The sequence below is a fragment of the Rhinatrema bivittatum genome, chromosome 9 (genome assembly GCF_901001135.1).
Source record: "Rhinatrema bivittatum chromosome 9, aRhiBiv1.1, whole genome shotgun sequence".
In the NCBI taxonomy this organism is placed as follows: domain Eukaryota; kingdom Metazoa; phylum Chordata; class Amphibia; order Gymnophiona; family Rhinatrematidae; genus Rhinatrema; species Rhinatrema bivittatum.
Genome location: NC_042623.1, coordinates 213,531,245 through 213,556,796, shown reverse-complemented (window position 1 = coordinate 213,556,796; position 25,552 = coordinate 213,531,245). Strand labels below are relative to the sequence as shown.

At 42.5% G+C, this 25,552-nt stretch overlaps 2 protein-coding genes across 2 annotated transcripts in view; one reads left to right on the top strand and one right to left on the bottom strand.

Moving 5' to 3' along the window:
* Positions 1-25,552, bottom strand: part of MED12L (mediator complex subunit 12L) — a 764,678-nt gene that overhangs the window by 353,125 nt on the left and 386,001 nt on the right. The window lies entirely within an intron of this gene.
* GPR87 (G protein-coupled receptor 87) overlaps positions 21,787-25,552 on the top strand; it is a 36,230-nt gene continuing 32,464 nt past the window's right edge. Inside the window, exon 1 of the mRNA XM_029616042.1 lies at positions 21,787-22,104. The gene's annotated coding sequence lies outside the window, so the exon portion shown is untranslated. The remainder of the gene's footprint in view (positions 22,105-25,552) is intronic.

Below are 25,552 nucleotides of genomic sequence, written 5' to 3'. Positions count from 1 at the left end.
CCTGTGAGTTTACTCTAGCTGACAGGCACTGTGCTGACTTCATCACTAATGTCGCCGTCGCTTGCAGATCACATCGGGAAGAGAAGGGGAGGACTGCATGTATATGGGCTAGTGGGGATTGCCACTGTGCCTCTCTCCCCACCAACCACTGAACATAACCAAGAGAAAAACGCTGCCCCTGTCATCAGTCTGCCCACTGTTAGCTCTGACCTTGGCCAGTGAGATGTTTGGAGAAAGGGATATTTGAAGAAAGGAATGAGAGGCAAGAGGGGTTTTTTGGTTTGGATAAGATGAAAAGGAATTAGCACTGGAGAGTGAGAGAGAGAGAGGGAATGACAGAAGATCAACTGCGGGATGTAAAAAACTGGGGATGTGAAAAAAGGGATGTAGAGGAGGAAACGATGCTAAAAGGTGAAAGGAGATCAGATGGAGGAGACAATAGGAGATGAAGAGAAAGGGAGTGGGTGACAGAGGATCTACTGGGAGATGTGAAAAGGGTTGGAGGAAGTGAGAGAGAAGGGATGGGCTGGGGAGGTGAGAGATGCAGAGGTTGAGAGGGGTGAGGAGGAGGAGTGATTCCTGCTAATTTGTATTGGTCATCCTCTGGGGTCATGTGAATTTTCAAGTGCCAAAATGGGGTCACATTGGATAAAAGTTTGGGAAGTCCTGCTCTATACAGAAGTATTGGGGGGGGGGGAGCAATGAGAGAGCTTGGAGAAGAGACGGCTGAGGGGGGATATGATAGAGGTCTTTAAGATCATGAGAGGGCTTGAACGAGTAGATGTGAATCGGTTATTTACACTTTTGAATAATAGAAGGATCAGTGGGCATTCCATGAAGTTAGCAAGTAGCACATTTAAGACTAATCAGAGAAAATACTTTTTCATTCAACGCACAATAAAGCTCTGGAATTTGTTGCCAGAGGATGTGGTTAGTGCAATTAGAGTAGCTGGGTTCAAAAAAGGTTTGGATAAGTTCTTGGAGGAGAAGTCCATTAACGGCTATTAATCAAGTTTACTTAGGGAATAGCCACTGCTATTAATTGCATCAGTAGCTTGGAATCTTCTTAGTGTTTGGGTAATTGCCAGGTTTGGCCTCTGTTGGAAACAGGATGCTAGGCTTGATGGACCCTTGGTCTGACCCAGCATGGCTAAAAATAAAAATAAATACATAAAAAGCTAGGTAGGTAATGGGGCAAGTCAAGGTAACATTTCCACACAACATGCCCACCCCCCCACACCCCTGTAAATGAGCTATAAAAGACTAGGGCTTTCTATGCATAAAGAAACCCCCAGCCAGTTTCAGCCACCCAGGCAACCTAACACTGTAATTATTTGATAGCATCACTCAACCAATTGCTGCAGATCTGTGTAGAATCTCAGTATAAACTCTGCAGCTCCAATTCTGTAACACACATCACATCCACAGAAATTCCCTCATTAATGCAGGTAGAACATTTCCCATTACAACTTATCACTACTACTATTGCTACTTAACATTTCTATAGTACTACACGTCACAGGCAGTGCTATAAAAACATACAAAAAGACAGTCCCTGCTCAAATATATACTCAAATTTTAGTGTCACCTCAGGACAGCAACATACACTCCCTTCCACTGCCATTTTGTAACCATACAAAAAAAAAAAGACACTCAGAACCTATAAAGTAAACCTACTATATATCATAACAACAAAAACTCGCAGGACTCAAACAGCAACAAGCCTACCTACAAATAAGCAGCAAATATTACACCAGGCCCTAGAATACTAATGTACCTCCTATTAGGGAAAATGAACAAATTGGATTGTTACAGATCCGGCCCCCCCCCCCCCCCACAGGAACTACATGCAGAACATGGGCAGACCCTCACCTAATATAGAGGAAGGGACCACAAATTAGAAACAGAAACATGCAGATAAAACTTGAAATGGAAACCTCAAGAAGCTAGATACTACAGCAGTGCAATAGTGAAGGAAGTGCAAAATACAAAAACAGAAGAGATAGGTCAGTGAAGTCGGTGAATTTGGAAATGGGACTAGTGAGGAGGTAAACAGGAGGGAATGGGAATCTAGGTAGGAGGTACAAAAGAAAAGAAAGGGGCTGGATTATACCAGGGGAGGTGAGTGACAGGGAGGGAACCGGGGCTGGTGAGAGAGAGTCAGAGGAAAGTAGATGAGGGCTGGGGGAGGGTGAATACAGATGAAGATCTAAGGAGTGGGTGAAAGAGGAGGAACAGGAGCCTGAGAAAGAAATGAGAGATAAAAGGGTAAATTAAAGGAGCTGGAGAGGAGGGTGACAGTGGGAGATGGAAGGCTGGTGGTAAGTGAGAAATGAAAAGAGTAACACTCCTGCCACTGACCCCGTCTCTACACTGCCTTTCAACCAAGCCCTTCCCAGCCTCCTTAAATCTTTCCATCTCACTCACTCCCTCTTCAACCCTCTCTTATAAGACTTATACTCTCTCACCCCGTCCAAGGCTTTTTACCCTTCTCAAAGCCCCCCTCCCTCCAGACACATTCCCCCCCCCCCCTTCTGACTCCCTTCCTCCAGATGCTCTCATCCCCAGGCTTTTCCCTTCTCACCTCCTCCCCAATATGCTTTCCACCCTCAGGCTCTAATACCCTTCTTACCCTCTTCAGGCTCTTTTTCCTTTCTCACAGCCCCTTCCCCTTCCAGATGCTGTCCCACAGGCTCATTTCCCCTTCTCCTCCCTCTCCTCCCTCCACCATCAGCAACTCTTCCTGTGTGGCAGGCCCTCCTCTCAATCCAATGGCATGAAGTCTTGCAGCCTTCCTCCTGAACCTCTCCCCGGGCCGGCAGCAGGAGCAGCATTTAACTGGGCCCTCATCTCCCGCTGCCACAGGGCCAGCCTCTCAGCTCACACCATGAGACTGCTCCTGCTGTCAGCCTGGGGGAGGGGAGGATCATTTAGCCCAGCCCAATGTGATTTTATTTTAATCTGGGGTGGCAAGCCAAGCAGGCTGCTACCTCTTGAGCTCCTGCTCCTCTGCCTTCCTTCGGCCCTGCAGGCCCGACACTTTGTGGCCTTCCTGCACCTGCCAGCCAGACTCTGCATGGCCACCTGCTCCTCAGTCCTACAGCCCGATGTTGTCCCACAGCTGCTACAACCGGCTCCTACCTTGGTAATGGTATGTCCTTCATCCTACTGGCGAGGGCCAACACCACTGCTTTTTCTGGGCCTGCACCACAAGAATGAAGGTGATGCTGCTCCTGCAGCTAATGCCGCAGCCTCTCATCCTCTCCTGTGATGCACAGAGGAAGCGACAGCTATTTGAAATGCCCCACAGTACAAACAGCCCTGCACGAAAGAGAGAAGCAGCACTGGCACTGGGCTAAAGAAGACACATGGTAGGTGAATCCCCTCCCCATTTGCACTTAGAGGACTGAAATCTGGACAATTTCCGGACATTTTAGTTCCCGTTTTGCCTTCCAGATACTACCCTTAATATCTACACTGTCCAGAGAAAATCCAGACAGTTGGCAACCCTAGACACAATGAGCCTTACTGAATTAAAAAAAAAAACAAAAACCTTCTCCATAGGCACAGACTGAGTAGTCCTTTAAAAAAAAAAAAGCCCCAATGGATCTTAATTTCAAGAGCTTTGCCACATAGAAAGGATGCAAGGAATTCTTCTGAAAACAAAGCCCAGCATGTTTATGGAACACAGTGGTTCACAAGGCAATAACCATTTTGTTTATAGAACATTAAAATAACTAGACACCCACAGACTTTATACAATTAATTCTGTCAAACCACTGTGAAGTAAAAGAAACGTTTCCAAAGCATATGTGTTCAAGCATGTACCGGAATTCTGTTGAGATGATTCAACCCATTTCGAGTTATACATCTCCTAGGTGCACAGCATCTAAAAATTGTTTTATTTTATAATAAAGAAATAAACATGGGAATAATCAGCTATGGCGCCATTATTTGGGAGAAAAGTGTTATTGCCCATATTTAGGCTTCTTATTTCACTAAAGGGTGTATGGATCCAACCTTTAAGCACAATTTACATATAGCATGGATTTGCTAATAGTTGAAAAAATTCAGTATTCACTTTGATTAAAAATAAACCTTTAGTTTATGATTATAAACCATCTCTGGAAGATGTCACCATCTTATAATTGAATCAAAAACTATAATTACAATATCATCCAAAAGGAAAATCAAAATGTTGCAAAACCTGTCTTAGGTATAATGAATGAGAGGTGGATCACAAGCCATTTGTTGCTCTCTATTTTAAGAATATTAGGGGCTCCAGTGATCATTTCAGCACAATGAAGTGTGCACTGCTGCAATGCATGCACAGATCGGCCGATAGTATGGGACAGCAAGTCCCAGCACGAGAAAAATGCTGAGTGGGAGAGCTAGAGAAGCTGCTGGACGGGAGGTTAACTGCATGCTGCAGCAGGCTCCAGCAACACAAGGGAAGCCAGCAAAGCATTCAAACTCCTACTAGGGCTTTACAACATCCCCCAAGTCAGTGACAGTGTGAAGGGAGGACACAGCAGGCAGAGAAACAGCCCAGGAGAAGAGATTAGAGGGAGGCAGAAGGGAGAGAACAGACAGGACAAGTGCAGACAGAGTGTGCAGGAGGGAGGAGGAAAGGATCAGGAAGTAGACAGACAGTAGGAAGGATGACAGAGTGCAATGAAAAAAGAGTGCCCACACTCCTGCACTCGCTGCCATGTAATTCCATGCCCCATCCCCCCAGTCCTCTACACACCCCTAATATATGCAACCCATCACGCAAACATGTTTTGGGTGCACCATTCACCCCCTCAAACATCAACTCACAGCATGGTCACCATCCACTCCTACAAAAAGAAAATCCTGAGGCACCTCTCTCCAAACCCCCACCCACATGCAACCTCCCAACAGACACACTAGATGCACCATCCCCAAAGCCACTCACAACACTCACTCCGCCACACACCACCACCAAACAACCCATATGTCTACCCCACATCACTGCAAACCCTGTCACAACACTCTGCCGCTTCCACACCTTGCCAACTCATACCTCCCCACCCCCACACACACCCCAAAAAAGCCATACCTTCACATACATCCCCCACCCACGCACACTCTCCACACATCTCTAACCGCAGTCACCTACACCACTCACCCATTCACACTACCTACTCTCATCACCACCACACATGCCCCCACAACTCCACTGGCACATTTCTGCAAACCCAGTTACAGCAGTCAACTCTCCTGCACGCCTATCCATCCCTATCCACTCACCCCCTCACAGCAGCAGCAGCAGCACCACCACCACCCACAATGCACCTCACATCTCTATACAACCAAGCACACCCAGTGGCAACACTCTGCCGCTGCCCTGCAAGCCTATTTCTCCTCATGACTCACACCATAAAACCACACCCTCACACACATCCAGGGTCGGTGCTAGGTTTTTTGCTGCCCCGTGTGAACAATTACTGTGCTACCCCCCACCACCACGATTCATTCAGTCTCTGTCCCAGCCCATCAAATAAAGCCCAGCTCTCTAGCACGCCCACACCCCCTCACCTCGGTCACATATGCAGAACACAGAGAGACCCTCACCAAATACTAAATAAAGAAAACAGAAAGTATAAACAGAAACGTGCTGAGAAGAGCTGAACTGGAACCCACAACAAGCCAGCCTCTATATGTAGAGCAACAATGGAAAAAGAGAAACATTATCATTCTTCATAAAACATTAATAAAATAAGGAAATATAAATCATCATAATAGTAAAATCATATTCATAAAAAGAATATTTCAGTTAATGAATAGAATATACAAAATTTCCCAAACACCAAGAAAATATTTGAAAACATCTGACAAATAAAAAATCCAATAATGAAAAAAATGTTCTATTTCCCCCCAAAAAATGTAAATATTTCAAAAGAGCAGAATTATCAAATTACACCCAATAATTAAAAACTACCAAGGATTTAAAAATCTCCTGCTCTCCATACGAGGGATCTTTTGATTTCCAGTCATCCTGAGAACATCGTGGATTGGGGGAGATAGGGCCATACAAATTTTATTTTCCCTCTCACATATGCACAATAACATTAATTCTCTGATACACTCTCTCTCTCTCACATACACAGGCTCCTTCTCCCTCACAGATACATTATATATGTGTGTGTGTGTGTGTGTGTGCCTGTGACACATAGGCTCTCACAGGCACACAAACATTCACAAACACACACACAAGCACACAGGCTCTCACACACACACATAGGTTCTCAAACAAACACACATGTGCTCACACACACACAGGCTCTCACACAGACACACACGTACAAGCTCACACATACATACAGGGCCTCCTGTTGTCATCAGGCTGTGGTGGGATGAGCTCCACCTCAGCCCTGTGGACCTCTTGTTGTCATCCGGCTGTGGTGGGATGAGCTCCACCATGGCCCCACATGCTTCCTACTGTCTTCGGGCCATGGTGGGATGAGCTCCACTATGGTCCACTGGCCTTCCTGCTTGGTGGGGGGGAGGGTAGAAGTGGTGTGTGCCTTGGTGCGCACACGCAAATAAACACAGACCTCTCCCTTCAGCCGCAGGGCCACCGCCCCCCAGATGTGCTGCCCCGTGCAAATGCATGGTATGCATACCCGGTTGTACCGGGCCTGCACACATCCCCACCCACATACTCCCTACCATAGGCACCGACACTACTGGAAACAGTCAGCACTCACCCTCACATCCACCCAAGCCCACTCATTCCTTCACACCACCTACTCTGCCCCTCACAGTACTCACACCACTATCACATATCACCCATTCATGCGCCCTAACTCCACTTGCACATCTGTGCAAAACCTGTTACAACAGTCAAATCCCTCCTGCACACCTATTCATCCTTATCCACTCACTCTCCCATAGAACCACACACTACTCACACCGTAGTAGATGTGAATCGGTTATTTACACTTTCGGATGATAGAAGGACTAGGGGGCATTCCATGAAGTTAGCAAGTAGCACATTTAAGACTAATCGGAGAAAATTATTTTTTACTCAACACACAATTAAGCTCTGGAATTTGTTGCCAGAGGATGTGGTTAGTGCAGTTAGTGTAGCCGGGTTCAAAAAAGGTTTGGATAAGTTCTTGGAGGAGAAGTCCATTAACTGCTATTTTTTTTAAGCATAATTTAAGCATGAAGACTAGAATAGTTCCAATCTGAAATGGTTTTGCTATTTTTTTTAAGCCTTTAGAAAATGTATATTTTTAAATGACTAAGACTGGAATCTTCCCATTTAAAAGGGAAGTTGACTAAGGATGTCTTTCAGTTCCATATCTCCCACTGATAGTTTGAAGAAAGACACTTGCTTTATTGCCTGAAAGCGTAAAACAAGATAAGCTGTATGGTGTGATGGCTGTCCCTTGGGAGGACAGAACCTGAAGGAAGGGTGTCATTTCGCCTTCTGATAGGAATGTGGTTTTCTTATTTAATGGTTGGGATCATCACTTTCACTTTTAGTAAAAGTGAAAAATGCTGCAAGTCTGAAAGCAAGGTGCTTCTGTGAGAGTGTAATGTGTATGTGAGACAGGGAGAGTGCTTCTGTGTGTCAATGTGTGTGTACAAGAGAGATGGAGCATGTTTTTGGCTGGCTTGTGGCTGTGAGAGAGGGCATGTGTGTGATTGAGCCTGTTTGTAAGTGAGATAGCTTATATCACATCAAACACAAATCTGTGAAAACATTTTTTTATTTTTCATGAGACCACACAATAAAAATCCTAACTAGACAGAAAATACTATCTAGCTCAACATACAACACATTCACACCATTCAGTCATAACAATAAAAACTTTATATTGCTTAATATGCACACATATTCGATTATATATTCATCAGAAATGTATATGGACATACAGTACAATGAATCCCACCCAAAGGTAAACAATACCATGTGCAAATACTTCAATTGATCTCAACGAAGAAATAATCAAATAAATCACATTCTCCAAAAATGCTTATGGACAGCTGGATCTACAATATATATCATCACTGAAAGGCTTAACCTTTCCAATAAAAAGTTTGTTTAACCTCCAGCGTCCAAATGACGATTCAGCACTGTCCACTGGACTCCTCCAACAAGCGATCCTTGTTTCACCTGAAAACCACAGGCTTCTTCAGGGATGAATTCTCGCCAAATCTCCACATACCACTAAATCCTCTTTAAACCAAAAAACACCTTGATTAAAAATCTGCCCAAAACCCTTCATACACACCATCTCACATTCACCCCAACAGCTTACCTTACACACCAATTAGATACACTTCTGAAACGGCTCAATTCACCAGTTTTGGGCAGATTTTTAATCAAGGTGTAAAAAACTACCTGAGAAAAAGAACCACCTATCACCATGTAAACACACACACATACATACCCTGTCAATCACTACCCATTCACTCCGACCATAAAAACAATCCTGAAAAATTGTATATATTGTGCTTCTTACTCATCTACCATTTATATTAATGCACAGAAAAAATCGTATATTAGACATATTACTGAACCTTAAAACATTAACGCAGGACTATATATCAATCACTGGAATAGTTAGAATGCAGTATTAGTGATTTAAACATTTCTTTTGCTGAAGATCCACTTAAACCAAAATGGTGTTCTAAAGGTTTCTATGAATGAACGAGTTCCATCGCATTGCTAAGTGAACAAGCGTGAATAATCAGTTGAGTGTTTGAATGCATGCTACTAAATAAATGTTGGGCTATTGAGTCAAGAAGCTACCATATAAAGTGTAATAAGCAACTCGGGAAATACAACTGTGCTCCCATAATACAGAGGCGCCATAAATACATCATGCTGCTGATGCAGGAAAGGCTGTGCTGAGATACATTCCCCCGACGAAGCTTACGTCAGCAAAGCAGAGGCCTTTGTATGGACAGTGGAAAGGAGTCAATTCAGTATTATTTAAATCCAAAGTATTTATATAGTGTCCCTTCATCTGACCTTTGCTGCATATCCTTTCATTGGCGTTTTAAACAATCTTTCGGTTTTCCTCACTTCTGAGGTCAATGTGCAGCAGTGCAGTAAACAGTGCAGCAAACAGACAATTTATTCAGCAAAAGTCAGCCAGGCGAATGGTCATGGATGCTTAGTAGAGCGCTTCCTATTAGGTATGCCACCGAATCTAGCGGATAAAGTCCTAGTTAGTCAGACAAAATTATCCAGCTAACTTTAGGACAGCTCTCAGTCATGACTAGACTTAGCCAGATAAGTTATCTGGATAACTCTGAATATTTCAGTGAGATGGACAAATTGTCTGGCTAACTTAACTCCACCCTGGAATGCTTCCAACTCATCCTGCTAATTTTTATCTGGCTAAACAGTTAGCTGTTTAGCCAGATAAACAGGCATTCAGAGCAGTGGGAAATTTTAAAACCCATGGTTTATCCGACTAAGACCCAAACTTAGCCGGACAAACCATCTGAATCTTGATCCCCTCTGTGCTTAACCCAGGCTTTCTTGAATTCTGTTCCTGTTTTTGTCTCCATCAAAAATAGCCAGATAAAGACTGTTCCCTGCATCCGTGTGCATATGTTATTTCTGTGAAGAAATATTTCCTGATGAATGTCTCTCATAATCTCAGTTCATTTCCTCCAGGGTTTACATATTGAGGGCCTTATGCCCATCTTCAATGGCTTTTGGTGTCGACCGTGCACTATTTTGGTAACTTCTCTCTAGGTCATTTCCACTCTGTCCATATCCTTTCACAGAAAATGACAATTTTCTAGGTAACATCTCACTGTATTGAGCTTTTCGCTCTTTTTTTTTCTACTGGGATGCTAGGATGCATAGGGAGAAGCATAACTTCTAGCTCTGGCCACTTTTTCACTACCTGGAGGTCATCATAAGCTCACCTAACTAATGAACATCATTTTTCCCACCTCCCCCCCACCCCCCATTGTGCACTACTCCCTCAGATTTCTGCCACCCAAAATGCAAGATTATGCATTTCTTTGCATCAAATCATAACGGACAAACACTTGACCATTCCTTCAGCTTTCTTGGATTACACCTCATTTTGTTCAGTGGGGAGCAAACTACAGCCTGCAGGCTACATTCAGCACATGGAAGCTTGGTGTCCTCCTTTTGGTGATCGAAGGAGGGAGAGGCAACAGTCTGTGCAAGCCAGAAGCAAAAGGAGGCAATGGCATATCAGCCAGGAGGCGGCAGCTGCAGCTGAAACATCCAGTAGCAGCCATAGTTGAAAAGGTGAGAAAGTTGAGACTGCTGCGGTTGGACCTACAGGCAGGAAGGGGCAAGTGTTGGGATTGGCCCTGGGAGGGATAAAGTGCATGTGCGCGCGCGAAAAGAAAAGGCGCGAGAGCATGCATTTGTGGGGGAAGAAAGGGAAAGAGTTTTTGCTTTCCCCACCCCGCTAATCCATGCCAATGTGAGACTGGGGTGGGAGGTAGAAGGCGGCGAGAGTTTTCAAGCACAACCCTCCCCTCCCCATCTGTGACCGAGAGGGAGATGGGGTAACTGGCTCTTCAAATCTCCACAGGGGACCAACGTGGAACTCAGGCAAAAGTTTACCCACCCCCTGGCTACTCCCTCAAGGATAAAATGGCAAACAGTTCAACACTCTTAAAGAACAAACTTCTCTTTCTTTTTGTAAAAGTAAGTGACTAAATGTGTAAAATGTGACCAAAAAATTAAACTCTCTCGTCAGTCCAGCCTAAGATTAGGATTCCAGTGTCATGAATTCTTGCAATGATTTCAAGAAACAGCAGCAATTAAAGTCAAGCAATTTACTAATAACTCATAACTGTCTAGATTTTCAAAAGCATTTGGGCCTAATGCTGGGTTTTACACGTACAAATGCACTTTACCCAAGTAGGCTTTTGAAAATTGCTACAATATATGCCATTGAATTGGCCATAGGATTTACCATATATTTATTTATTTATTTAGAACTTTTCTATACCGATTTTCCAGTAACAGAATTACTGATCAATTCGGTTTACATTTTGAACAATAACAACAGTGACAAGTAAATGTCTTACAAGGAACAGGAAGAAAATAACTTGGAAATAATATGTGGGTTGATAACATAAAAAGTACTATATACAAAGCCTAAAGGTGGGTAGAGGCACTAAACAATGGCGTGGGACTGTCAAGAGGGTGGGTATTGGGTTTTGGACTGCCAAGGAGTTGAAGATTGTTAGAAGAATTCTTTTGGTATTCCTTGTGGAATTTTTGAGGTATTCTTTGGGGTTTCAAAGAAGTTCCAGAGCTGAACTTGGATAGTTCTTGTGTAATTCTCTTGTTGGTTGTTAAAAATAAATTGAGGTTCTTATATAGCTCTCTTGTAGGATGAATGAGAATAACCTAGAGGGGTCCTTGGCAGATATTATTCAGCAGGCTGATGTTATGGAAAAGCTTGATGGAAGAGCCACGTCTTAAGTTTTTTTTTTAAAATAATGGGGCATTGTACTGATTTGAGTTCTGATGGGAGACTATTCCAGAGTTTGGGACCAGCTGTGGAGAATGCTCTTTTGCTTAACGTTGATTTCATTGGTGGAGTCTGGAGGTTGTTTCTGTAGGCTTGTCTCACTGGTCTAGTAGATGTGTGGAGTTGTAAAGGGATTTTGAGCTCGAGTGGTGTTAGGTTATGTAGTGCTTTGTGTATTGTTGAGAGCACTTTGAAGCGTATTCTGAAATTGACGGGCAGCCAATGTAGGTTTTTTAAGATTGGTGAGATGTGGTCTCTTTTGTTAGTCTTGGTTAGAATCCTTGCCGAAGCGTTTTGCAACATCTGTAATGGTTTTAAGGTGTTTGCGGGGAGGCCCACTAGAAGAGCGTTGCAATAATCTATTTTCGTGAGAATGATTGCTTGTAGAACCAGTCGGAAGTCGTGGAGATGGAGGAGTGGTCTAAGTCTTTTTAAGACTTGTAATTTGAAGAATCCATCCTTTACTATATTGTTGATGAGAGCTCTGTAATTCATTTGGTTGTCAAGGATGACTCCAAGATTTCTGACTTGTGGTGAAAAAGTTAGTTGAGGAATGAGGTTGGTGCTGGGAAGTGAGTATGTTCCATCTTGAGAAATGATTAGGTATTCAGTTTTGTTTTGATTAAGAATAAGATTTAGGCTTGCGAGTAAGTTGTTGATGGCTTGTAGGCATGTATTCCAGAAGTCCAGAGTTTTTTGTAGAGATTCAGTGATTGGGATTAGAATCTGTACATCATCTGCGTATAGGTAGTGTATGAGATTTAGGTTGACAAGGAGTTGGCAAAGTGGGAGGAGGTAGATATTGAATAAGGTTGGTGAGAGTGACGATCCCTGTGGGACTCCCAAGTCGCAAGCAACTGGTTGCGATTCTTCCTTGTTGACCTTGACTTTGTATTGTCTATTCTTAAGGAACGATTTAAACCAGTTGAGAGCTGTATCTCTAATTCCAATGTCTGAAAGACGATCTATTAATGAGTTATGATTGACCGTATCAAATGCTGCTGATAGGTCTAGGAGGATGAGTAGACAGGGACATCTTTTTTCAAGATTCAGTAAGATGGAATCCGTTAAGGAGATTAGGAAGGTTTCTGTGCTTCTGGATTGGCGGAAACCAAACTGGGTTGGAGAGAGAATGCTGTTGTTGTTAAGGTATTCTGTGAGTTGTTTATTTGCTACTCGTTCTAATATTTTAGCGATGAATGGTAGATTTGCTATTGGGCGAAAGTTTGCTGGTATATCCGGTGAAAGATTAGGTTTTTTTAGGAGTGGCTTTATGATTGCCATTTTGAGAGAGTCGGGAACTAGTCCTTGAGATAGGGAGCAATTGATGATTTGTGCAATGTGTTTGGATATGGTTTTGGCGCATGAAATGAGGAGGTTGATGGGAATGGTATCTTGAGGATGTGAGGAAGGTTTGATTTTTTTTAGGATGTTTTCTATCTCTAAGGAGGAGGTGGTTTCGAATTCGCTCAGGCATGTCTTTTGTGATGGGCAGGTAATCTGTGGTGTGTCTAGCGTAGAATTGTTGTTGTTCTTGTGCTGCGCTAGTAGGTTAGGGATCTTATTCTTGAAGTAAGTTGCGAGTTCTCCTGCTTTGCTTGCCGCTTTATCATCTGGTATGGCTGTTGATGGAGGTTTCGTGAGAGAAGAGACCAGTGAAAAAAGCGCTTTGGGGTCAAAGATGAAATGGTAAATTTTTTGTGAGTAAAAATCTTTTTTTGCTTGGAGGATGGATGTTCTGTATAGGTGCATCGTGGATTTGAATGTCGTGAGGTTAGGAGATGTTGGGTTTTTACGCCAAAGTACTTCTTTTTTTCTGAGCTCCTGTTTTATAGATTTTAACTTTGGTGTGTACCAGGGTTTTCTATTGTCTTTATTTGCTTGGGTGGCTTTGGTGATAATAGGGCATGAAGAATTGGCCACTTTTCTGGTGATGTTGTTCCAGGATAATATGGCTGAGTCCGCGTTTGTGAGGTCCAGCTTGTTAAGTTCAGTGGTTAGCTTGTTGTTGATTGTCTCCTGGCTGCATATTTTCCTGAATTGGATAGTGTTATTTTGTTTTTTTGGGGGAGTAGGTAGGTTTATTTTTAGTACAGTGTTGATCAGCTTATGGTCTGACCAGGGAACTGTGAGGCATGTGGGGTTGGAGGATGGAGAGAGATCTTGGTTTATGAAAATGAGGTCCAGCGTATGACCTGCTTTGTGGGTAGGTTCTTTGATTAGTTGTTTGAAACCCATGAAGTTTAGTGCATTTAGGAATGTTTCACAGCTCGTTGAGTGAGGATTTACATCCACGTGAAGATTAAAGTCCCCCAGGAGTATCGCTGGATTGTCGGTATTGATGTGCTTAGTTATATTTTCTATTAGAGGTGAAGGATCATTTTCTAGGTATCCTGGGGTAGCGTATATGAGACCTATTTGTAGGTGGGCGGCTTTAAAAACTGCGAATTCTAGGGAGTGTGAGGATACTGTAGTTTTTAGCTCCATTCCTAGAGTTTTTTTTGCTGCAAGGAGGAGACCGCCTCCTCTTTTTTTGGGTCTAGGAATGGAGAATATGTTATACGTGTGCGTAGGGAGTTGGTTGATAGTAGCGATGTCTTCTGGTTTTAACCAAGTTTCGGTGACTGCAAATAGGTCCGTGTTTGTTTCCAGAAGGTAGTCATGTAGGATGTGAGTTTTCTTAGTCAGAGATTGTGCGTTCAACAGTGATAAGGTGAAGAGTGAGAGGCCAAGTAGTTGGTTTAAGGGTGAGATGATGATGGGAATGAGTCTTTTTTGTAAGGAGTGTGGTGTAGCTTGTTTTTTTGTTGTGAATTTCTTGGCATTGTAGATGATGGGGATGGATGATACAGTCATGTTTGGTATTGTGAGTAGTTTAGTGTAGGTTATCTAGGCGTGAATTTGATGTGTTTCTTTGAAGTGGTGTTAGAATAGTAAAGTGATGTCCCTGGGGTGTACGTGCTGATTAGAGTTGATGGAGGTATAAATATAATTTTGCTTGTGGAGGGCATGCAGTAGTACGGGTTGGTCAGAGTTTTTCTGTACTTACTGCAAATGTCGGATTGTTGCGATAGTAGGATGGATGGTGATATTCCAGACGTCTGCACTCAGGTCTGCACTAAGGGGCGCACAAAGGGGCGCACAAAGGGGCAGGCCCCTTTGTCACGCACCTTCCCTTTGTGCGCCCCTTCGGCGCGCGACGCACGGTGCACGGCGCCTGTAGGAGCAGTTTTTTATGGGCCGGTCGGGACAGCCTGATTGGCTGTCTGAAGAAGAGGAACTCCGATTGGTCGGGAGTACGGTGGGCGGAGCTCAGCTGCCGGTCGGAGGAGGCTCAACGAGGCGGAGGGAGCCGCGTGGGAAAAGTTCTTCTGTGCACTTTACATAGGTATATGGCTTTTGAAAATTGCCACAATAATGTGTTACATTTGCATGTGTAAATCCTTTTGAAAATTACTTCCTTAGTCATTAGCAAAACAGGGAAATAATGTTAAAGTGAAACTAGAGTTTGCAAATCTAAGGGCAGCTAACAGGCAAAACACATAAGAGGCATAGAGGAAGAATCTCCGTGAGCCTGTAGACCAAAGGTCTCCAAACGTGGCCCTTGAGGGGCCGCAATCCAGTCGGGATTTCAAGATTTCTGCAATGAATTAGCATGAGGTCTAAACAAATAAATAAAATTGCAAATAATGGAAGCAGTGCAGGCAGACAGATCTCATGTATATTCATTGCAGCAATCCTGAAACCCCAAATGGGTTGTGGCCTTTGAGGGCCCCTGCAATCCAGTTATGTATTAGATTTACTGTAGAAAAACATACTGCACTGTACGCACTACATATTTGTACTGCTAATAATTAAAAAGAAACACGAGAGCAGAAAAAGCCTATCTATAGTCTGCCCATTCTCACAACTGCTCGGTTCTACAATCCCTCAGAGATTTCCTGTGCTTGTCCCATGCTTTCTTGAATTCAGATGCTGTCCTTGTCTCCAGCACCTCCACTGGGTCACTCTTCCATGCATCCATCATCCTCTTCCCTCATTCTACCCCCCTTTCTCCTTCATCCTAGGTGTCTCCTTTCTGTATATTAAGCAGAAACAGGTTTACGTATCAGTTTCAACAGATGCTCATTCACAACATAACTTGTGCGGTGCTGCCAGGCTCACTTCCTATTACACCACTGCTCTGACGTTGCAATTTTCATGTAAACCGGGAGTTACTTAGCATCGCCGAAGGTTAATTGCTGAACATCATACTCACTGGCATACAAATGAGCCCGCATGCGCTAGTTAGAAAAAAAAAAGCTAATTTACATTAAAATTATCTGCGTCAGTGGATTTTTTGCCGATTATTACAACACAGCTTTACAGTTCTAACAAATTGTTCTTACCAGCATGTTACAGTTCCATTTTTTTTTAGTATGGGAAGGAGCGGCTGTAACAAGCTGAAACTTGAAAACTGGTGTTAAAAGATTGCAAAAAGTAGTTTATCTACAATTAACCTTTTCTGGACTACACAAACTTGCTTTCATGACTTAAAATATGGAAGTAAAGAACAGTATAGGGCAGAAGTTATTTAGCACTGCATGAGCTGATTTAAACATGTGCATGTACTATAAAACAGGCATAAACTGAAAGGCCCTGAGGCTAGGGTTACCAACTTTTCCCACGGACCAGGACTGGACACTCAAAGCCTGAGAAGGTGGCACCCCTCCCCTTCCTCTCATTTGCATAAAATAAAATCAATACATCATAATACATCATAAGAATAAAACCATACTAATAAAAAAAATTATTTCAACACAATTTATTAATTGAATATCCAATTGATAAATTTTAAAAAGTTTTTCAACAGCAATAACATTTTTCAAAATAGCAAATATATCAATTAACACCCAATAATTAAAACGAATAATTAAGAATTCCCCACACCCCATACCTGTGAATTCTGGATTCTAGAGACTATGTAATTATTGAGGATGGACAGCACGCATGGACTTCTCTCTTTCTATACACACACACACACACACACACACACACACACTCTAAAACAGGAGTACCCAAACTCACAAGAGCCTCTATCCAGTCAGGTTTCTAGGATTGCCACAATGAATATGCATGCAGTCTGCCACCACTGTATACAATTGACCTCATGCGAATTCATTGTGGAAATCCTAAAAACCTGACTGAATTGCAGCTCTTGAGGATAAAGTTTGGAGACCTCTTAACACACATTTGTTCTCATGCACATGATAAATTAGGGCCAGTTTAAGGAATGGGAATGCTGACCGACAGACTGAGGAGGGAATGGCTTGCTCCTGATGGGGAGGGTGAGCTACAGGTTGCATTCTGAGTGGGGGTTGGAATTGCTCAAGGGTGTGAGGGTGTGAGTGTGAGTGTGTGTGTGTGTTGCTTGAGATGGGGAATTTTTCTGGAATATTTGTGATGTTGTAGTACTGGCCCTTGGCAAAATGATGGGGCACAGTAAATGCTGCTAGTAGGGAGGTGTATGGCAGAAAGGGGTGGAAAGAGGAGCCAGGGCATACAACCATCCAGGCCTGAGGTGCTATCTCCAATGTGCCTCATCTGGGCATACGTGAGAGGGTGGTGGAAATAGGGGGAAGAGAAAGGGCTGAAAGGAGATGGCAAGAGAGATGAGCACAGGTAGCAAGGGGAAATGGCTGGTGGCAGGTGAGAAGGGGCTGATAGAAAAGGACAGGGGGGTGGTGAGCAAGAGGCAGTGGGGATAGGAGGAGACAGAAGAGGATGGGAAGAGAGGAGGAGGCTGGCGGGAGGGGGGGGGAGAAAAGTCCCTCCCCCCCCAACAGTTTCTTCCACCTTTAGCAAAATCCTTCTCTCCTCTCACCCCCATTGCAGCACCTGCCTAATTCCCCTATCATCCCCATTTAGTCCCCATTTTCTCTGTCTTCTGCCTCTTCCCCCTCTTCTGTTCAGCCTCCCTCCTACTTTCCCCTATTTTATTTTCACCTCACTACCCCCCTTCAGTCCTCTTGCTCTCTCTCTAATGCTCCCACCCCACCCTACTCGTTGCTCCTGCTTTGCTCCCCCAGACACCAGCTCTCGTAGTCCTCCCATCCATCCATCCACAATTTTCCATAACTGTGGTCCCTGTCCTGGAGGTTGCAAGTCCAGCTTGGATTGAAGACAGAAGGCAGCAAGTCCTGACCTGACCCCCACGTGACCTGGTGGTCCTGGTTTGCGGGTCTGGACTGGAGACAGGTGCACCACGTGGTAGTGCTGAGCCAGATAGCAGCAGACCCCACATGACGACTGCAGCAAGTCCTGCCGAGTCCCACACACAGCAGCAGCAGCAAAACTAAGGCAGCAGTTCCCATGGTGCACAGTGTGCATGCAGGACATAGCACAGTGGCCACAAAAATCAGAGAAGACTGAGACTTACTAGCAGCAGAAGCACAGGCAAAATGGGCAAAAACAAGAACTGTTGGATTTTTTTTTTATCATGCTTGCAGAGGAAATTACATCTTGATGTAACTTCTGTTGCGAGTAAGTTGCAGGAATGGGAGCATAAAAGCTCACCTTGTCAATCATTCACTCACAGCAGTTCTCTAACTGGTGGGACAGGCGGGGCCATGGACCCTGTGTGCACCACCCTTTTCCGATGCATGAGTCCAGCCAGCCGATTGGTGCAGTAGCCAGAAGCAAAGTAATCTGATTGGTCCCCAGTCTGGCCACCATTTTCTAACTCTGCTGCCTGTCTCGACCAAATTTTACAGTGTCTGGTTACTCAGTGTAACCGGACACTGTACAACTGAGGGGAAAACCGGACTATCCGGTTCAAAACCGGGCAGTTGGTCACCCTACCTGAGGCAGAGCTGAGCTGCATGAAACCCATGTTCGTGATTTATGCCAATTGAATTCTGGCCTATCACGTACATTTTATTTGTTTATTTATTTTACTAACTTATATACTGCTTGTCTATGTTTCCAAGCAGCTTACATGTTCACTCAAATTGTGATAAAACATAAAACAATATAAAATACAATAAAATTCATACCTGACATTAAAACAGCAAAATATTAAACAATCAAAGACAAAATCACCTTCAATAAAACACAACAGATGAAACATAATAGGTTGCCTCTAATATTTAGTCAACAGTTATACATTGCTCAGGAAAAGGCTCTTTGAAACAGATAAGTCTTGACCAGCTTCCTAAAATTCAATAGTTTTTGCTCCTCTTTGATCTCTTTTGGCAGCACGTTTCAGAGAAGGCCTTGAACATAAAACAGACATTCCCTTGATTTTTCCAGTCTAATTTGCTTAAACGAGGGGACAGTTAGTAAGCCCTGTAAAGCAGACCTCAGGCAGCGTATTGGTTGATTTAGTTTTAAAATAACATTAAAAGTGGAAGAAACCAACCCATTAATACCCTTAGAAACAAGTAAAATGGTTTTAAACATAATTCGACATTTTATGGGAAGTCAATGTAAATCTAAATGTTTGTGCGTAATGTGTTCTTGTAAAGAAGTGCTAGTGTCTATGTGAACAGCATAATTCTGTACCACGTGAAGGGCATGGATAGAAATTTTGTACCTTGGCAAGCCAAGGTACAAAATGTTACAATAATCCAGTTGGGATAAAACAAGTGCATGCATTATGTTTCATAAATTTGATAAATCATGAAAGAGTTTTAATAGTCTTGGCATATGTAGCTTAACTTAAGTGCTCTTCACCACCTCGAAAAAGTTGAGTCCATAATTACCTCCAAATTGCGTGTCTGATTCACTATGGGTATACGCATCCCCTCAACTTCAAGATGATCAGGTCTAGAAGAAGGAGGAAATCTTGCCAGATATAAAATTTCACTTTTTCCCAAATTTAGCAATAGTTTGTGCTTGGCTAGCCACTCATTCACAGTAGATAAACAGATTCAAATTTTATCAAGGGCAGCCAAGCACGAAGCACTGACTGGCAGAAAAAATTGAACGTCATCAGCATATAAACAACAGCCTACTTCCATATTTGCTGGGATCTGACAAATAAGAGCAATGTAAATATTAAAGAGAAGCGCCTTGAGGAACCTCTGTCTTTAGTTGATGAGGCAACATAATCCTTTAAGTCCATTGATGAAGAAAAGAAGAAACCACCTTAAAGAAATATCACCTATCCAGATTTGTTTTAATTGAGAAAGTCATGATAGACTGTATCAAATCCCGAAGATAAATCTAACAGCATGAAGAGGGAAACAATGCATTCAGACCAAGACGATAAGGGCAACTGTGCCCCTATTCTGGCAATAGAGGAGGTATCCATCCTGCCGAGAAACCCCCTACAACAGCTAGGAATGAATAAGGAAGGTCACTGGAATTGCCAGAGAAATGAGAACTACCACCAAGATAAAGCAGTAGACATACACTGAGCGAAAGCAACAAAAGGCCTGATGCAGTATAATACGTCATTTTCATATAGAAGGTTTAACAATGTATGCTATTCAGGCTATCATTATCTGATCTACTACAGCTAATAAATACCAGTTAGCCCAGTAATCCAACCCTTCATCAGGTGCTTCACTCGAGATGAATGCTACAAAAAACCCCATCTTAGATAGCTTCTCTCCTATTTCAGAAGAGGCCTAGAGTGTAGAAAATACTTTAATATGTGGTAATCAGGGGATATTTATTTCTACACACATATTCCATTTATCTTAACCATCAGTTATCCTAAGCAGGTTACAGTAATAAAACAAAGCTCAGTAAACAAACAAGAACCATGCAAAACAAGTATCAATTATAAATAATACATAAAATAATATCCAAAAAAGAAGCCATTATCTATAAAACCATAAAAACGGATCAGCCAGAAAATCACAACTGGCAGCCATTTGTCTACCAACAATTTAGACTTTCTAAATTCATGAGAAATATATACTGTGCCTTCTTATACTAGTACAGCTAGGGAACTGTTTCTTTAGTGCAAAGGTGGAGTTCCTGATTTGTAGCCAAGAAACCTGAAAAAGTAGGTTAGAATGGTACAACATGGTGCATCAAGACTGAAATCCTCACATTTGGTAAGGCGGTGTACATAACTTGTGATTATGTACATAAGCAGTGAGGCGCAGGAGGAAGAGGAAGCCAGAGGCTTCCCAAGTATACTATCTAAGCAAATGTTTCTTCTAAAATGGGACCCACTTCTGGATAGACTTTCCTAGTGGTTAAGATCCCTCACTACAATAAGGGCTGCCCTCCTACTTGCTGCAACGTTAGATTTGTCTAAAAGGCGGCAGCACTATGGTATTCAACAAGTCAGTGGTAAACAAGGACTGAAGGATGATTTGTACCAACCTCCATAAATATGCAGTGACATTTCAATGTTGGTTCCAAAGCTTGATAAATATATTAATTTCAGTTGCATTTGCAGTATTGCATGGGACAAAGAATGCCCTAAGTACTTTACTGACACAGAAGCAGCATACTCAGACTCGGGAAGGAAAGACAGCTGCCAGTACTGGTGGGTCAAACCCTGCCAGTCAGCCAATGTTACTGAAGAAGCAGCTCGAAGGCGGCGCTCCCTCCAGTCCTGCAGCCATTGGTCACTGGCACCACCCAGGCAGCTCTCCTGGTGAGGATGGGGCTGGCAGAAACCACCAGGAGGGTAAATGCTAGGGGAACAAATGAACAACAAAAATCAACTTTGGAAACCACTAAGGCTGCAGCCTCCAGTTTCACACCACCTTGCGTGAACCCATCAGAGCTGAGCGTGACTAGCACTTGGATGGGAAACCAGGCGCTGTGAACTGCAGAAGGAAGTGGCAAGCCAGGGCTGAAAGCCTGCCACGAATTAACCAAATAGGCAATGTCTAGAAGTACATACCATCCCCCCTCCCCAAACCTGCAGCAGAGAGTTTTCTATATATTTAAAAAATATATAAAGATAGATATTAATCAATAAGAACATAGGTTTGAATACAGTACTTTGTTACATCTTGTAATTTTCTGCACTTATTTGAGAAATAAAAATAAAGCAGGCAAGAAATTTGTCACTTCTGCAGGTTAAAATTTTTCCACTTAGTCATGAAAAAAACACTACAAAGAATGAAGCCAAAGCACAAAGCTTGAGTTGAAAAATTGATTTTTTTCAAAAGGTACGCTAATGAAAGATCAGCACGTCACCCCACAACCTATGCACTAACAACCTGCTCTTTTCTGAATCACTGTCTAATTGCCCAGCCAGTGGTAAATTAGACTGGAACCCATTTGCAGAGCTCTCTTAGATTTGCCAGTGAGTCATTCTCACTAAATGAGGGATGTGGTTTTTCCTGGTTGGAACAGTTTAGAGACTCTCCCAACAGGTATTTCAAAAGGCAATCATGCTGAAAGGGTGGCACATTACCTTTTCAAAGTGCACTAGTTATTAGGATTTTTGCTAGCAAAAAAAAAAAAACTAGAATTACATTTTGCTAGTTGGAAAATAGGGAAAAAAATGTAAACTTATTTATTAAAATTTGTGGAAAAATGCTCTACTGGAAATTACTTTTAGACATGATACATAGGAGCTTTTAATCTGGATATATTACAAAGCCAAATGGATTGAACAGCATTTCAGGTAAAGATCTTTATTTTTATTCTTTGAGAAGTTGCTAAATGAATATCAGAATGCAAATGTTGCTATCAATTATTGAATGCTGGGCTTTATCTGTTTCCAGATAAAAGTCATAATAAAAGACATATGAGAGCTAATACATCAGACATCTTCCTATACTGTTATATTATACTGTTCTCTCCCTTCTTTAACTTTTCTTCGGAGTTTTATAAAACAGCAAACATGTAAACCAGGTTTCTCGACCCTGGTATGTTTGAATACCTTTTTACTGAACTCTCCCCTTTGGTTGAAAGTGACAGCCTTGATAAGCACTGAATTAGTGAATTGTCTTCTCTTTTGGAAATGCATTTTGTGTGGATTTTAGAAGTTAGAAACTTGATTTTATATTTTCACAAAATATTAAACAGAAAATCTGGCTTTTTCTGTAGGTTCTGTTTTGAAAGCGTGCATTCTAGTCCTGCTCACCCATATAATTGAAACTTTAGCAAAAGAGAAGGAGACTTTGAATTGTGCAAATACGTTGGGCTCTATTTACTCATGCTGTTAGGATTATTCATGTCAAAACCTGTTAAGCAGGAGTCACTGAACATTGTGTGACTGATTACTTGTATCCAGCTTTGCTAAACTAAACTCTTTCAAATGCCTTATCCATCTCATAAATCTGCAAAGCTCTGGTAGCCAAATATTCCCTGCAAAAATACATTCAGCTTTTGTTATTTTATAGATATAGCTTACTATCACACAAAGCACAGGGCTGCGCTAAAAAAAAGCACCCAAGAAATAAAGGTATCCTTCATTCCTTTAGGGATACTTCAGGTACCATTTGTATTGCATTTGCAGCTCATAAGCTCAGCTATATTTAGGGAAAACATGTGCTGCTGGATTCAAAGATCAGTATCCTCAATTTAAAGGATAATATCAGAATTAGCATAAGCACTGTTTGCATGTAGAATAAACTTCTTACAACAAAACATGAAAAGGATCCAAATGTCACTATGACCTAGACCACCAGCACTACGGTTAAGTAGCTTATAAATTGAAAACAGATGCCATATCGGTACCTATACTGTATTAGTAGAAACATTTGGTACATGTTCTCTATATTAGCCTTTAAGGATCCACAATGTTTATAACAGTCAAAAACTCAAAAGGGCATGAGTTAGACGCTGTGGATCCCTAAAGGCTAGAGAATGGAAACGAAGAAAAGGGTGCTTGGGAGTAACTTGCTGGTACGGCAGTTACGACCCTTAACCAAAAAGCTTTGATACTTTTGATGCAACTCCAACATTGCTCTCTGCTTCAATGGCAGGGGGCAAAGGGGAATTGGATTCAGAAGGCAACCAATGACGGCCCGTCTTTTATGGGCCAGAGAACTAATAAGCATGTGGTTAACCTGCAGGGAGCAGCAGTTACTACCCTTAACAGAAGGTGTGGGATTACTACCCTTAACCAATAAGCCTTTATGCTTTAGATACAACTGTAACATCACTCTCCACTTTGTTTGGGGGGGGGGGGGGGGGTGTGGGTGGAAAATAAAGAGGAATTGGATTCAGAGAAAAGCAACACGAGCCCTGACTTTTACAGTCTGGGGTACTGATGTACAGACATAAGGGAAAAAAAACACAAGACTGCTTCTATGGTCAAGTCCATAACTAAAGCACATCAAGCAGCACTGCCTGAATTTTCAAGAAGGTGCATCATCCAGTTAAAATGTTGCTAGCAGTACATTTTTTTATGGGGGTAACCTGCACAGAGTGGCAGTTGTTACCCTTAACAGAAACATGGGGTATCCTGCATGGCACAGGAGATACTAGCATAAGAAGCTTGCTGGCAGACTGGATGGACCATTTGGTCCTTTTCTGCCTTCATTACTATGACATTGAAGCAATATAGTTTGATGTCTCTTCTGTGTTGATGCTGTGGCTTTCCCACCTCTTACTCATTAAGAGAAAACTTTTGAATAATGAAAAGAGATGTTTCCAGGATTTTCACAAGCAAGATTAATTTGCTATAGAGCCCTTGATTGGCTTTACTGTCATGCTTCCTTAGAAATCCAGTATGCATAAACCCTGTATCCCACCTATAGGTGTTACACCCTTGTGCAACAGCTGAAGTGCTCTCCTTCTCCTGCCTCCCTAGTACCCCTAAGACTGCTGATCCAATGGGGAAGTCCAGAACTGGAAACCTGGTCTCCTTCATGATGGGGCAGAGCCAATTCACTACATAAGATTGGTGGGTCAAGCTAGTGAATCATACATCTATCATGAACAAGAGGGCTGCAGTAGATATGTCCTGTCTGGATTTCAGTAATGCCTCAAGCTAATATTGCAAAAAAGGGTGCGTGCCTGACATAGGCACCTCACTTTTGTTTACTGAAGTTACAAGTGTAGGCAATTTAGGGGACTAAGTTGTGGTCTGAAAATGGGGGCCTCATTTTAGGATCATAAGACTGCAATTCCTAAACTTAGGACTGCTAGTTGGGCACTTATCTGGCTAAATTCTAGCTGGATAACTTTCTATCTGGCTAACATTTGGCTGGATAAATCAGGGGCATAACTGGGAGGAACAGAGTTAACTAGCTAAGAATGATCGCCCATAGACTTGTCCTAAAGTTAGCCAAAGATACTGGCTAACTTTAGGATAGCCAGACATATTCAGCGGCGTCACTAACTTTATCCAGCTTAACTTGCCGAGCTGCACATTGGCTGAATATGGACCTCTGAGTACCTAACTTACTTTCCTCAACCTAGCCCTGCCCAATTTTAGGCCCCTAAATTTAGAAAGTCGAGAAGCAAAATTCCCATGTTGGAAGATCTAGCCACTTAATTCCTGAACTTAGGCACCTATCTCTCCTTTATCCACATTTATTTATGCCCTCAAAAAAAATGCAGCAAATTTGTGAGACAAGAGTTCCCATGGCTAAATCCATCTTGGTTTTGTCCCATTTAACTAAGCTTCTCTGTATGTTCAGCAATGTTGTTCTTTATGATAGTTTCTACAACGGATTACCCCTATATCCCTTTTTAAAAATTGGTGTTACACTGGCAATCCTCCAGTCTATGGTACCTGAAGACTGGAGGGAACCATAGACTGGAGGGTTGGGATAGGGGGCAGTGTCCTATTGTGGCTGGTTAAAAAGTAGAAAACACAGAGTAGGGCTAAATGGCAAATTTTCCCAATGAAAAAAGGTGAATAATGGAGTGTCCCAGGGATCTGTTCTGGGACCACTGCTTTTAATATATTTATGAATGACCTGGAAATGGGAACAACAAGTGAGGTGATCAAAATTTGCTGATGACACAAATTATTCAAAGTTGTTAAATCACAAGAGGATTGTGAGAAATTGCAAGAGGACGTTGCAAAACTGGGAGACTGGGTATGTAAATGGAAAATGAAATTTAATGTAGACAAGTGCAAAGTGATGCCCTTAGGGAAGAGAAACCCAAATTAT